This window comes from Marmota flaviventris, chromosome 10, assembly GCF_047511675.1.
Source record: "Marmota flaviventris isolate mMarFla1 chromosome 10, mMarFla1.hap1, whole genome shotgun sequence".
Classification (NCBI taxonomy): domain Eukaryota; kingdom Metazoa; phylum Chordata; class Mammalia; order Rodentia; family Sciuridae; genus Marmota; species Marmota flaviventris.
The window spans coordinates 102,146,863-102,162,226 of NC_092507.1; the positions used below are offsets into that span (position 1 = coordinate 102,146,863).

The 15,364-nt window shown below is 37.5% G+C and overlaps 1 long non-coding RNA gene across 1 annotated transcript; it reads right to left on the bottom strand.

Annotated features, from left to right (window-relative positions):
- Nucleotides 1-925: 925 nt before the first annotated feature.
- Nucleotides 926-14,937, bottom strand: LOC114080429 (uncharacterized). The gene is made up of 3 exons (XR_003580612.2): nucleotides 14,853-14,937; nucleotides 3,367-3,436; nucleotides 926-1,871 (listed from the first exon to the last, which is right to left on the bottom strand). It is a non-coding gene; the product is annotated as an uncharacterized lncRNA (long non-coding RNA).
- Nucleotides 14,938-15,364: the final 427 nt, after the last annotated feature.

Consider the following 15,364-nt stretch of genomic DNA (forward strand, 5'->3'; position numbering starts at 1 on the left):
GGCCATGGCTTTATGTACAAGGGTCCTAAAAGCAAACGGCTGTCAGCGAAAGTGCCTACTTCCTGAGGGCAGAGTGACTTAAGGAGAGGAGAGGGAGAAGAGTGGGTGGGTGAATGGGGGGAGATTAGGCACTAACTTGAGGCCTACGGAGGGTCAGGAGGGTCCTATCAAACTTGGTCCACAGGCCAAATTTCATATCTTTACCACACTCCTGCCTTCACACACCCCCATCTCTCCTTCCAGATCCTCCCTCCTTCTGAGAACCTTGTGCAGGCAGGCCAGGCTTGGAAGTCCTCAGTGTTGGTCAGTGTCTTAGAGGTCACCTTAGATGCTCCTGGTGTGTCCAGCAACCATGGTTCCTAGGAATTCACTGCTCAGTATTCCTGCCCCTTCCCAGTCCTGTTGCTGGGTTTTGGCCCACTGTGACAGCCCCACCATGGTCAACAAACCCTGCCTCCCAGGCATGGGAAATGTCTCTCCCATTACCTCTTCTCAGAGGCAACACTGTGTGTCTGAGAACAGGGGCCTTCCCTTAGCACAAGGCCAGAGGGTGGGGCAAGGCACTGGCAGTGAACTGATGGTCTAACTAACAGGTAGCTCCTAGTGAGTAAGTGTGCATGTGTGTGAATGTGTGAGTGAGTGTGTGTGTGTCAGAGTGTGCACAAGTGTGGAGTCAGTGTGCCCCGCCCCAGTATTGGGAACAGAACCCAGGGGTGTTTTACTACTGAGCTACATACCCAGTCCTTTTATTTTGAGACAGAGTCTCACTAAGTTGCTTGGAGCCTTGCTAAGTTGCTGTGGCTGGCTTTGAACTTGTGATCCTCCTGCTTCAGCCTCTGGAATCACTGGGATTTCAGGGGTGCCCACCGCACGTGGCCTGAAACCTTCTTTTAAAATATCCCCCAACCTTCCCAAGCGCTCTATGTTTTCAGATCATATTGACTGATTTTATTATGTAATTATGAAGGTGCCTATCCACTGTTAATCATCTGAATGTTTATAAAAAGCCAACATTGCTGCAGGCCAGTGTGAGTTTGTACTTTCTCATTGAAGTGTGAGAATTCAGTCCAAAGTAAAGCCATTTGACATTCTCTTTTGCTGTGGGGTGTGACTTTGCCTTAGGTGTTTTGGAATTTGAAAACCACAAAAGCACCTTGGTCTTGTCCCCTTAGATACTGAAGCTCTGGGGATTCCTGGGTACAGACACTAGCTTTGGTGTGTGACTTGCTCTTTGCCACTAAGTCCCACTTATTTGTTGGGTGATTAGCTAATTTTTAAAAAAAGTTTCCATACAAAATGGATTAGTAGGCCAATTTTAACTGTAACCTTCTCAGATAGCAAACCAATTTAGCTCAATAAAATCCAGGGGTCTCTGGAGCATAAGATTGTATATATAGTCTGATTATAACTCAGTTAAAAACAAGAATAAGGGGTAGAATTTTTAGCTATGGCAGTGCAGAAAGGCTGACAATTCCTCATATTAAAAAATAATGTAAGACTAGACAAATATGTCAAAAATCATTTCTAGGCAGCAAATACAAATAGCACCTTGACAAGCTTTTTTCAAGACAAATTGCTGAAATCTTCTGATAAGAACTTGAGAGCCTGAAGTGTGCTGGTTAGGACTGCTGGCTTCTCTCTATCCTTGGATTTAGTAGAGCTATGGCTGGCGGTGACCACCAGCTGCTTCACTGTGGAGGAGTTGGCCTTGATGTGGAGAGGAGGATAAAAGACCCATCTCCAGCAGGTTTTCAGTAGAAGCAGCAACTTGATATAAAACAAATGGGAAAGTCCACAGCCAGCTTGCCTGAAGTTGTGGTGCTGTTCATAGTAGTGAGCAACCAGGACAGTATCCTGAAATTCCCAGGAATCTGGAAATAAGAAAGCCACAAAGGGAATAGATATATTTTTTTTCCCACAGATCTTTGGCAGATTGTAAAGCTGTGCTCATGCACGTGGGAAGATCTAATAGAAATGAAAGCTGACTTATAAACCTTCCTGAGCTTTCAACATGCTCCCCAACCCGCTCCTGGATTTATTGGTAGAGGTAGAGGTTGGAAGACTGACTTCCTCAAACAACACTTGAGGACATCCTCTGAGCAACCATGGGCTGACCACTAAGCTATGCAGAAACAGGAGTAACCCCTTTAAAGCCAGGCTAAAAAAGTTAATGACAAGAAAAAAACAAAACAGAACAGAACAAAAAAAACAAAAACAAAACTGAACAGAGACATCAGCAATAGCAGCACCTTGCAAGGATAAGACATTACCACAGATTAAATTTGGAAAAACTCACAAAAGCTAAAACTAAAGTCAAACCCAAATAGCAAAAAACCAACAATAATCCTCAGAGGAAAAACTTAGAGGTTTTTCTGCAATCTGTATACGGGGTAAAAATGGGAGTTCATAACCCACTTGCATCAAAGTGTGAAATATGATATATCAAGAACTATGTAATGTTTTGAACAATCAACAATAAAAATTAAAAAAAAATTAAAAAAAAAACAAAAAAAACTTAGAGGTTAGAGTTGCTACAAATATCTAAAAAATGTCCAGTTTTCAACAAATGATAAGCTATGCAAAATAATAGGAAAGTGTGTTCAATACCCAGGGTGAAAAAAGCACTTCAGAAACTTTTTGGTGGTTCCAGATATTAGATTTAGCGGAAAAAAATCCAAAGCAGCTACTTGTAAACATGTTTAAAGAATTGACACATGTTTATTTTATTTTTATTATTATTTTTTAATATTTACTTTTTTTTAGTTGTAGTTGAACACAATATCTTTATTTTATTTATATTTATTTTATGTGGTGCTAAGAATTGAACCCAGGGCCTTGCACATGCTAGGCAAGTGCTCTACTGCTGAGCCACAACCTCAGCCCCTTGACGCAGGTTTAGTTAAGGGGAAATATGATTACATGGCTCAACCAATAAGGAATGAAAATAAACAAATAGAAATTCTGAAAAAGAACTGCGTGTAAATTCTAGAACTGAAAAGTACAATAACTGAAATGAAAAATTCACTAGATAGGCTTGACAGCAATTTTGAGGGATCAGAAAAAAAAGCGTTGTTAAACTTGGGGGTAAATCAATAGAAAAAAGGTGGGAAAAAATGAATATACACTTACAATATCTTTTGGACAATTAAAAATGTACCAAAATATGTATAATGAAAAGTCTCAAATGGAAAAGAAAATGAGTCAGAAAAATATTTTAAAAATGACTGGAAATTTCTCAAATTTGATTAAAAAAACATTAACATACAGATTTTAAAACCTCAATAAATTCAAATCAGGCTAGACACAAAAAGATCATATAATATTCAAAGAGAAAAATTTTAAAGCAGTAAGAGAAAAATGACTCACCACAAACAAGTGAACCAACAATAGTATGATTTAAAGCTGACTTCTCCTGAGAAGAACGGAGGTTCCAAGACTGTGGAATGACATATTAAAAGCACTAGAAAAAGAAAAGTCAAAAGCAAGTTTATATACAGTGAAATATCCTTCAAAGATGAAGCAGATTATAATTGAGTGATTTTAAGAAATACAAAACATATAAATTAAAAAATAAGACTTGAATGCAGTGAAATTTGGGGGATGCCCTTGAACATTAAGGGGAAATTTTTAGAATAATATGCTTATATTCAAAAAGATCTCCAATCAATGAACAATCAATGATCACAGTTTCCAACTTATACTAGATAAAGGAGAGCAAATGAAATCCAAAATAAGCAGAAGAAAGTAGACAATAAAGATTAGGATGGAAATCACTAGAACAGAAAATAATAAGTAAATCAATGAAATCAATAGTGGTTCTTTGAGAAGATCAACTTGATAAGTATCAATCCAGGAAAGAGAAATAACCAATATCAGAAATGAGAGAGATGACATTACTCTCAATTTTGCAGGCATTAAAAGGATAATAAAGGAAAATTTAATGGACAACTTTATGCTAACAAATTTGACAATTTTGGTGAAATGGATAAATTCCCAGAGAGATACAAACTACCAAAGTTCATACAAGAAGAAATAAACAACCCAATACTCTTATGCTTTATACAATACTTTATACATTTGTCAAAATTTTAATATTTGTTCAGATCAAATCTCTCAGGAAACTGGGAATAGAAGAGATTTTTTTTAAAACCTGGTAAAGTACATCCATGAAACATCTGCAACTAACATTATACTTAATGGTAAAAGGTCACATGCTTTCCTCCTAACTTCAAGAAGAAGACAAGTTGTCCATTCTCAATCTTTTTATTCAAGATTGTAGCCAGTGCAATGAGATAAGAAAAATAAACAACATCCAGATTAGAAATTAAGAAGTGAAACTGTTTCTATTCACAAATGACATGGTTGTCTATGTAGAAAAACTAATGGAATCTACAAAAGAAGTTACTACAATTTATAGGTGAGTTTACCAAGATGTCAGAGCAATGTACAAAAATCATGTTTCTGTATACTAACAACAATTAGACATTGAAAATTTTAAAAATACCATTTACAATAACATTCAAATATGAAATAGTTAGGGACAAATCTAACAAAGAACATGAAAGACCTATACACTGAAAACTACAAACCATTGACCTAAGAAATCAAGAGATATATTGTATTCTAAGATCAGAAGACTTGTTAGCATGGCCAGTGGTTTACTTATTTATTTATTTTTTCAAAAACCAACTTTTTGTTTTGTCAGTTTTTTCAATTGTTTCTTTTGTTTCAATTTCATTAATTTCAGCTCTGGTTTAATTATTTCCTATCTTGTATTGATTTTGGTGTTGATCTGTCCTTCTTTTTCTAGGACTTGAGATGTAGTGTAAGGTCATTTTTTTGTTGACTTTTTATTCTTTTAATGAATGCACTCAATGCAATAAACTTTCCTCTTAGTACTGCCTTCATAGTGTCCCAGAGATTTTGATATGTTGTATCAGTGTTCTCATTTACCTTTAAGAATTTTTTTAATTTCATCCTTGATTTCTTCATCATGCATTATTCAATTGTGTAATATTTAGTCTCCATTTGTTACAATAGCTTCTATTTTCTATTTTATCATTGATTTTTAATTTCATTCCATTGTGTCAGTTAGAATGCAGGGTATTATCTCTGCTTTTTTGTATTTACTATTAGTTGCTTGTGGCATAAGATATGGTCTATTTTGGAGAAAGAGCCATGTGCTGCTGAGAAGAAAGTATATTTACTCACTGATGGATGAAATATTCTATATATGTCTGTTAAGTCTAAATTATTGATTGTATTATTTAGTTCTATAGTTTCCTTATTTAGTTTTTGTTTGGAAGATCTGTGTAGTAGTGAAAGAAGTGTGTTAAAGTCACCCAGTATTATTGTATTGTGGTCTATTTGACTCTTGAAATTGAGAAGGGTTTGTTTGTTATAGCTAGATGCTCCATTGTTTGGGCATAAATATTTATAACTGTTATGTCCTGTTTATACATACATCCCTTAAAAAGTATGAAATGTCCTTCTTTGTCTCTTCTGATTAACTTTGAAGTCTACTTTATCTGAAGTAGTAACCCCTACTTCTTTACGCAATCCATATGAGTGATGAGTTTTTTCCCATCCTTTCACTTTTAGCCTGTGGATGTCTGTGCCCATGAGGTGAGTCTCTTGAAGACAGCATATTGTTGGGTCTTGCTTTTTAATCCAATCTGTCTTTTGATTGATGAGTTTAGGATGTTAACATTCAAGGCTATTATTGAGATATGATTTGTATTCCGTGTCATTTTGATTTATTTCTGGTTTTTGATTTGTCTTTGTTTCTCATTTGGTTGAATGTCCCTTTAAGTGTAGATTCTCCCTTTGCTGGTTTTTTACTTTTTTTTTTTTCCCACTTCATCCTCATAGAATATTTTGTTAAGAATGCTCTGTAGTGTAGGCTTTCTAATTGTGAATTCTTTTAGTTTTTTTTTTATCATGGAATGATTTAATTTCATATTCAAATCTGAAACAATTTTTTAAAAATATTTTTTATTTTAGTTTTCAGCGGACACAACATCTTTGTTTGTATGTGGTGCTGAGGATCGAACCCGGGCCGCATGCATGCCAGGCGAGCGTGCTACCGCTTGAGCCACATTCCCAGCCCTGAAACTTAATTTTGCTGGATATAAAATTCTTGGTTGGTGTCTATTTTCTTTCAGAGATTTAAATAGGACCTCCTAGCTTTCAGGGTCTGGGCTGAGAAATCAGTTGAGATTCAAATTGGTTCCCCCATATACATAATTTGATTTTTTTCTCTCATAGCCTTTAAGATTTTACCTTTATTCTGTATGTTAGTCATTCTCATTATAATGTGTCTTGGTGTGGGTCTGCTGTGATTTTGTACTTTTGGGGTCCTGTAAGCCCCATGTATTTGATTTTCCATTCCATTCTTTAGGTTTGGGGAATTTTCTGCTATTACACTGAAAGGATTTTGCATTCCTATGGTTTGTATCTCTGCTCCTTCATCCATTCCAATGACTCTTAAATTTGGTCTTTTCATGTTATCCCATAATTCTTGGATATTCTGCTCATGGTTTCTTATCATCTTCTCTGCATGGTCAACTCTACTTTCAAGGTTATATATTTTGTCTTTATTGTCTGAGGTTCTGTCTTCCAAGTGGTCTAATCTGTTGCTGATGCTTTCTATTGAATTTATAATTTAGTTTACTGATTCCTTTGTTTTGAGGATTTCTGTTTGTTTTTTTTCTCTCAGTCTCTAACTCTTTATTGAAGTGGTCTTTCACTTCCTGTATTTTTTCTTTGATTTCACTCCTTATACTACTTTTTACTTCACATATCAATTTAACTATATACAATCTAAATTCCTTCTTGGACATTTCTTCTACTGTGTTATCAGTGGCTTCTGTTGTTGAAGCATCTTGGTTTGTTTGGGGCACTTTATTCCCTTGTTTTTCATGTTGTTAGTGTGTTTTTTTCATCTAATTGTATGGACCTTAGTCAGGATCAGTTCTATCCTGGAGACCTACAGTGTCCCTGAAGGCTTCCAGCACTTTGCCTTTACTGATAAGACCAATATTAACAGCACCCAATGAACACAATACATAGCCTTAAATCTAGTAACTCCCACTAAGGCATCTACTGCTTTCTCACATTGAACCAAAATGATGAGTTCAATAACTATCTACAGTATAAACAGAGAGAAAACTCAAATTACTAAAATACAAGATGAAGAAGGAAATATCACAATGGAACCGTCTGTAATACAGAAGATAATTAGAAACTATTTTGAAAATGTATACTTTAATAAAATAGAAAATAGTGAAGACATCGACAAATTTTTAGAGACAAATGACCTACCCAAACTAAATGAGGAGGTCATACGTGATTTAAATAGATCAATTTTAAATAATGAAATAGAAAACACCATCAAAAGCCTAACAACCAAGAAAAACCCAGGACCAGATGGATTCTCAGCCAAGTTCTGCAAGACTTTCAAAGAAGAATTAACACCAATAGTCCTCAAAGTATTTCATGAAATAGAAACGGAGGGAACCCTTCCAAACCCATTCAGGCTAATATCACCCTGATTCCAAACCAGACAAAGACCCATCAAGGAAAGAAGACTTCAGATCAGTATCTCTGATGAACGTAGAAGCAAAAATTCTCAATAAAATTCTGGCAAATCACATACAAAAATATATTAAAAAGATAGTGCACCACAATCAAGTGGGGTTTATCCCAAGAATGCAGGGTTGGTTCAACATATGGAAATCAATATATGTAATACATCATATTAATAGACTTAAAAACAAGAATCATGATCATCTCAATAGATGCAGAAAAAGCATTTGACAAAATACAGAACAACTTCATATTCAAAACACTAGAAAAACTAGGGATAATAGAAATACCTCAACATTGTAAAAGCTGTATATGCTAAACTCAAGGCAAGCATCATTCTAAATGGAGAAAAATTGAAAGCATTCCTGCTAAAAACTAAAACAAAGACAAGGATTTCCTCTTTAACCACTTCTATTCAACATCATTCAACATCATTCTAGCCAGAGCAATTAGACAGTAGAAAGAAATTAAAGGGATACAAATAGGTAAAGAGGAACTCAAACTATCACTATTTACTGATGACATGATTCTATATATAGAAGATCCAAAAAAATTCCACTAGAAAACTTCTAGAACTAATAAATGAATTCAGCAAAGTAGCAGGATATAAAGTCAACACCCATATATCATTTATTCCCTTGTTTTTTCATGTTGTTAGTGTGTTTTTTCATCTAATAGTATGGACCTTAGTCAGGATCAATTCTACCCTGGAGACCTATAGTGTCACTGAAGGCTTCCAGCACTTTGCCTTTACTGGTAAGACCAATATTAACAGCACCCAATGAACACAATACATAGCCTTAAATCTAGTAACTCCCACTAAGGCATCTACTGCTTTCTTGCATTGAACCAAAATGGTTATATCATACTAGACAATGGTGCCCAAAACATTCACTGTTGATATTCATTGAGTCTATTCAATAAATGGTGCTGGCAAAACTGGAAATCCAATGTATTCCTATACTTTAGCAAAGAATCCACCAAAAGAGAAATTAGGAAAACTACTCCATTCACAATAGCCTCAAAAAAAAAAAAAAAAAAAAAAAAAAAACACTTAGAAATCAATCTAACAAAAGAGGTGAAAGTTCTATACAATGAAAACTACAGAACACTAAAGAAAGAAATTGAAGAAAACCTCAGAAGATGAAAAGATCTCCCTTGCTCCCGGATAGGCAGAATTAATATTGTGAAAATGGCCATACTACCAAAAGTGTTATACAGATTCAATGCAATTCCTATTAAAATCCCAATGATATTCTTTATAGAATTAAAAAAAGCAATCATTAATTTTATTTGGAAAAATAAGAGACCCAGAATAGCTAAAGCAATCCTTAGCAAGAAAAGGACATCATAACACCAGACCTTAAACTATACTACAGAGCTATAGTACTGTATATATATAGATATGTATAGTAAAACAGCATAGTATTGGCAGCAAAATAGACATGTAGACCAATGGTACAGAATAGAGGACACAGAGACAAACCCACATAAATATGGTTATATCATACTAGACAATGGTGCCAAAAATATACACTATTGACATTCATTGAGTCTATTCAATAAATGGTGCTGGAAAAACTGGAAATCCATACATAGAAAAATGAAATTAAACCCTATCTCTCACCCTGCACGAAGATCAACTCAAAGTGGATCAAAGACTTAGGCACTAAAACAGAGACCCTGCATACAATAGGAAAAAAATAGGCTCAAATCTTCACCACATCAGCCTAGGATCTGACTTCCTTAACAAGACTCCTAAAGCTCAAGAAGTAAAATCAAGAATTAATAAATGGGATAGACTCAAATTAAAAAGCTTTTTCTCAGCAAAGGAAACAATAAAGTGAGGAGAGAGCCTACAGATTGGGAGAAAATCTTTACCACATCCACCTCTGATAAAGCATTAATCTCTAGGATATATAAAGAACTCAAAAAAAAAACAAAAAAAAAAAACAACAAAAAAAAAAACTTAACACCAAAAACCCAAATAACCCAATCAATAAATGGGTTCTTTATCACATACAGAATTTTCAAATATTTTGTCCCAACTTTGGTCTGTCTTGTCATTTTTTAAAATAAGGTCTTTGACTAGTTCACAAGATTATGAAATATTTCAGTTTTCTAGTTGTACAGCATGGACACTTCACAGAAGAAGAAACACATTTGATCAAGAAATATATGAAAAAGTGTTCAACATCTCTAGCAATTAGAGAGATGCAAATCAAAACTACTCTAAGATTTCATCTGACTCCTGTCAGAAGGCAATCATCAAGAATACAGGTAACAGGAAAAAGGTACACTCATACATTGCTGGTGGGACTGCAAATTATTGCAACCACTATGGAAAACAATATGGAGATTCTTCAGAAAATTGGGAATGGAACCACCATTTTAACCCAGCTATTCCACTCCTTGGTTTATTCCCAAAGGACTTAAAACCAGCATATTATAGTGACTCAACCACATCAATGTTTATAGCAACCTAGGTGTCCCTCAACAGATGAATGGATAAAGGAAACATGGTATCTATACTCAGCTTTAAAGAAAAGTAAAATTATGGAATTTGCCAGTAAATGGTTGGAGTTAGAGAATATCATGCTAAGTGAAATAAGCCAATCCCAGCAAAACCAAAAGCTGAAAGTTTTCTCTAATATGCGGATGCTAATTCACATAAGGCGTGGGGTGGGGGGACACTAGGGAAAAATAGCGTTACCTTAGTTTAGATAGAGGGAAGTGATGGGAGGGAAGGGGAGGGGATATGAGGATAGGAAAGAATAGAATGAAACAGACATTATTACTGTATGTATATATGTGACTGCATGACCAATATGATTCTGCAACATGTAGACTCAGAAAAATGAGAGATTATATCCCATCTATGTATGATATATCAAAGTGCATAAATGTATTCTACTGTCATGTATAACTAATTAAAATGAATTAAAAAATTAAAAAATATCAGAAGACCCAATATTGTCAAGATATCAATACTTCCAAAATTAATCACTGTATTTAACATAATCTCATTAAAAATTCCAGCAGGAAACCCATACTTTATAGTTATATTATGTAAAAAAAGAAAGAAAATTCCAGCAGGATTTTGGCAAAACTTGACAAATTGATTCATATGTTAATGTAAAGATCTAGAGTAACCCAGAGAACTTTGATTACAGTTAGAGGGCTAATACCACCTGGTTTCAAAATTATTACCCATCTGCAATGATAAAGACAGTGAATTGAGCTGCTATAAACATTGATGTGGCTGCGTCACGATAGTGTGCTGATTTTAAGTCCTTTGGGTATAAACCAAGGAGTGGAATAGCTGAGTTAAATGGTGGTTCCATTCCCAATTTTCTGAGGAATCTCCATACTGTTTTCCATAGTGGTTGGACTAATTTGCAGTCCCACCGGCAATTAATATCAAGGTAGACAAATAATATATCAATAGAGAAGAAAAGAAAGTCTAAAAATTGACTCATACATATATAGTCAATTGATTTTTTTAAAATTTCAAAGTCAAGTCAGTGTAGAAAGGACAGTCTTTTAACAAACGTTGCTGGAACGTTTGAACAGCCACATGTCAACCCATGAATGCATACCCTCCCTAAGACCAAGCAAAAACCAAGTCAAAGTGGAGCACAGACCTAAAAGAGCCCACACTGTACAACTAGAAAACTGAAATATTTCATGATTCTGTGAATTGTCAAACACGTTATTAAAAAAAAAATGACAAGACAGACCAAGGTTGGGATAAAATATTTGAAAATTCCGTATGTGATAAAGAACTCACGTATAGACTATATAAAGAATTTCTTTCCACCAATCATGTGAAGGAGGGATTGTGAAACCTGTTTCACACACACTCAGGAAACTGGAGCCAGAACAGGTAATACCAGAGATGGTGCAGCCCTGTGACGGAAACCTTGGTGTCTGGGGTCAGAGAAGTTTAGCCTAGACTTCCAACCCAGCCCCTTTCTGGTTTTTACATATTGGAAATACCGATGCTTTAACCTAATCCACAGTGAAGTGGGAATAATAATAATAAAAAAATGCCTACTTCCGTGAGTTTGCTCAGGATTAATGAGACACTGGAAGGAACACTGCACATTGTTTGGCACAAAGCAAGTGTTCAGTCATTTGGCTGGTCACAAAATCTTTGTAGTGTCTACCCATTGCCCCATGTTGAAGTCTCCCTCCCATGACATGTGAAGTCCCCATCAGTCAAGCCTTCTTTGTAGACCAACACCACGTCAGCCAGTACGGTGGTACCTTATCTCCATTTGTCTTTATTTTGTCAGTTTGGTTATAAGGTTTCCTAGGACCAGGACTAGCTTCTGGGTTTCTCTGTGTACTCCCTGATTAAACTTGGTACTTAGTAGGTTTAATAAATGGCTGTTGATTAACTAAATCTGATGAAAGAGAGTAGAGAAGGAAAATGAAAAGGAGAGCAGAACACCGGAAATAAAACTAGAGACATCTAAGGACTGATTTAATCATAGAAGACGTGAATGGCAGGCTTGCGTTGGGGAGGAAGGGAGAGGGAAAGAAATTCCTCTGAAGTGGATAGGAAATGAAATAGCAAGGACAGAAAGTGGGGCAAGAGTGACGAACGTAGTGCGCTGTGATGAGGGAAGCAATTCTATTCAGAGAGACTGCTCTTGGGCAATGTTGGGTTTCCCCTTTTTTTGAAATCAGTAAGGCACATATGGTATTAAAAGGCCACTGCTACCTCTCAAAGCGCCTTAAACAATGAAGTCTTGTGCTTGCTGAATGTGCACCCTGATGGGAGACCAGGCAATGAGTGTGGGTCATGCAAAGACCACAAAGCAGTCCCCAACTCTGTCCTACATTGAGAATCTGGTGATTGGGAGTCAGTTTCCAGTTTTGATCCAGGGACGTTTAAAAAGTGGGAGCAATGGGAAAGAGTCTAGCTAAGTAGATAAGGAATAAAAATTCCCCCCTTCTTTCATGCTCGCCCTTTGAAATCCCACACATCTTGAAGGTTTGCTGGGAAGAAGCCTCCTGGGTGTTAGAAAGGACTTGACCTTCCTCCATATTCCTATTCCACTGGTTTCTACTCAGTGACAGGATTCGGCTCAAGTTGTTTCCTAGGAAAGAAATGAGGATGACTTCCTGACACTAGACTCATTTTATTCATCTCTCCACTGCCTGTGGGGAGCCTTGTCCAGGGTCTGACATTCAGCAGATGCCCCATAAACATCTGTTGATTGATGTCTCTCTGTAGATGACTAGATAGAGGGTATGACCTGAAAGGATGTGTAGCCCAGATGAAATGCCCCACCTACTGTGCTCCTACGACACCCTGGACTTGACACATCTTATCACCAACTATGTAAGATTGACTTGTTAGGTCCCTTTGCCCCAGCCAGACCCTTGAGAGCGGAGACTGACCCACTTGTACTTACAGGGGCACAGTGAATGTGCTGAGCAGTCATTTACTTGAATAAATGGACACAGGTTTATAATGCCACAGATTGCTTGTGAACTCAGCAGAGCTGATTCTTCTGGACATCCTGGCTTTGCCCATACTTCAAACCTAGAGCAAGTTAGCAGCCTGCTCATGAGGACCTTCCAGTAGCTCCCAGAAATGATTGTACTTTAAAATTTCCCAGGGGAGCTTTTAAATTCCTGACACCCAGGTCATATTTCAGATCAATTAAATCAAAATATCTGGGAGGGAACCCAATATTAGTGATTTTTAAAGACTCCCAACGATCCTAAGTGACCCTCAGTGACCCCCCCCCCAAAACTCCAAATAATCCCAATCAGTTATTTAAAATAAACAAAAAATTTCCTGTGGTCCAAAGTCATTACAGCAGGTGACCCCAATGGACAGACAAGTTTGAGAACTACTGATCTTGGAAGTGTATATTCCTTATTGAAATTAATAAGTCTCCCTAAATCAGAGAATTGTCAAGGAGAGTCATGTCTCTGACACCCACAAATGGAGATATGACCATAGAACATTTGTTAAAGGTGACAGGTCTGGTGTGAGGGCTGGAATTTGTCCAGATTCTCTGAAGTTTGTAGATCCTCCTGAGAAGCAAGGTCAGTTGGGCACCTTTCTCCTCAGCACAACTGCTCTCTCCTCTGTGTTTGGTATTTTAATTTTTCATTGCCACATTTTCCTCCATATTAGATTGTGAGCAACTCGAGAGCAGGAACCACACCTCCCTAAGTCACCGTGGATGGGTGACACATTTGTGATGTAAATGTGCCCAGGAATTCACTCATTAATTCATGTATTCATTCAACAAATGGTGATAACACCAGATTGTCAACGATAGCACTGGCAGAGAAGTTAGGAAGAGAAAAAAAGAGGAGAGGGCCCACGAGGAGAGAGAGTGAAGGGAGTCAAAGCCGAAGAAGAAAAGAAAAAAGAAAAGGGTATTCATTTTTATTCACATAATTCAATACTCTTCCAAGTCATGCTAGAAGAAACATATGTTCATTTAATCAAATGAACTGGAAAGTTAGTTAACATGTTGAAGTACCCTGCACTATTTTTTTTTTTTTTTTGCTTTTTAGGGTATTTATCACAATTAAATCAAACATGGTATAATTTGTATGTTTTATTTTCCAAGCTTTTGACTCTAGAATGGCAGCTCCTATTTGTAATATTCATCTCTATGTCCCAGTGCCTAGCACAGCATAGCCTGTAGTAGGTGCTCGGTAAATATCTACCAAGTGACTCCATGGACTTCTCATGGTTTCAGTGCCCCCTTCTGTTAAAAAAAAATCATATCATTTTCATCTCAAAGTTGTCACAGATAAAATATATTAGCACCTGGTGCATGGTAGGCATTCAACAAATCTTAATTAATTTGTGGTTGAGGATACCAAGTGCCTGCTCTGTACCAGGCTCTGTGCTAAGTGCTGGGCAAAAAGGACAACTGAAAGTGCAATAAATCCCGCACCTTCTAGAAGGAGCAAGAGTTCTAGGATCTCAGTGACTGCTCCACCTGATCAGCCCTCTGTCCCCCGCAAAGCCCCAGCAAACTCCAACATCTGCGCACACACCAGGCGGCAAGGCCCGGACCCTTGAAGACTGGTCTTCCTTTCCACCACCAGATGGCAGCACAAAGCCCACTCTGCCTGGCGCGAAGCTGGCCCCGGATGTCACCGAAGCACAGGGCAAGGAGGGGCCCCAGTCCCTGGCCTTCTTGGGAAACTGTGAGAGTCAATGCTTTGGGGTTGGCCCTTTCTTTCCATCCACCCCCAGCCAGCCCTCCACCCAGAGTCACCTCATTCAGCATCCTTTCCAGAGCATCCAGGGCGCCCTTCCCTGCACCCCATGTCCTTTTGGATCTCGGCTCACTCCTCCTCGCACGCACTCAGTGGCACTTTCTTTTTTGGTAAGTGCTCGCTGGTTTCAGGTTTGAGGGGACCTGGTTGCATGATACTTTGTCAACAATCTTCAGAGGCTTCCTGTGTCACCCCAGCAAGTGAGGGCAGAAAAAAAAGTCTGACTTCCTTGGTCTGTGCTTTGCCTCCCTGGAGCCCTTAATAGTCCCCGATGGGCTGAAGGGAGAAAGAGCAGGTGTCAGTGCTGAGCCGGAATGAGGGGAGGTGAAAAGCTTAAGGCTAAAGAACCCGGATCTCTCTCTGCCCCCTTACCTCGGAGACTCCTTGGTGAATAGGACAGGAGGGAGGACACTGTAAAAACCGAAAGGCTCAGAGAAACTGGGTTTTTATTCTCCCAGGAAATCTGGTGCCTTCTGAGGCTTACTGAGAAAACACAATCTCTCCATCCATC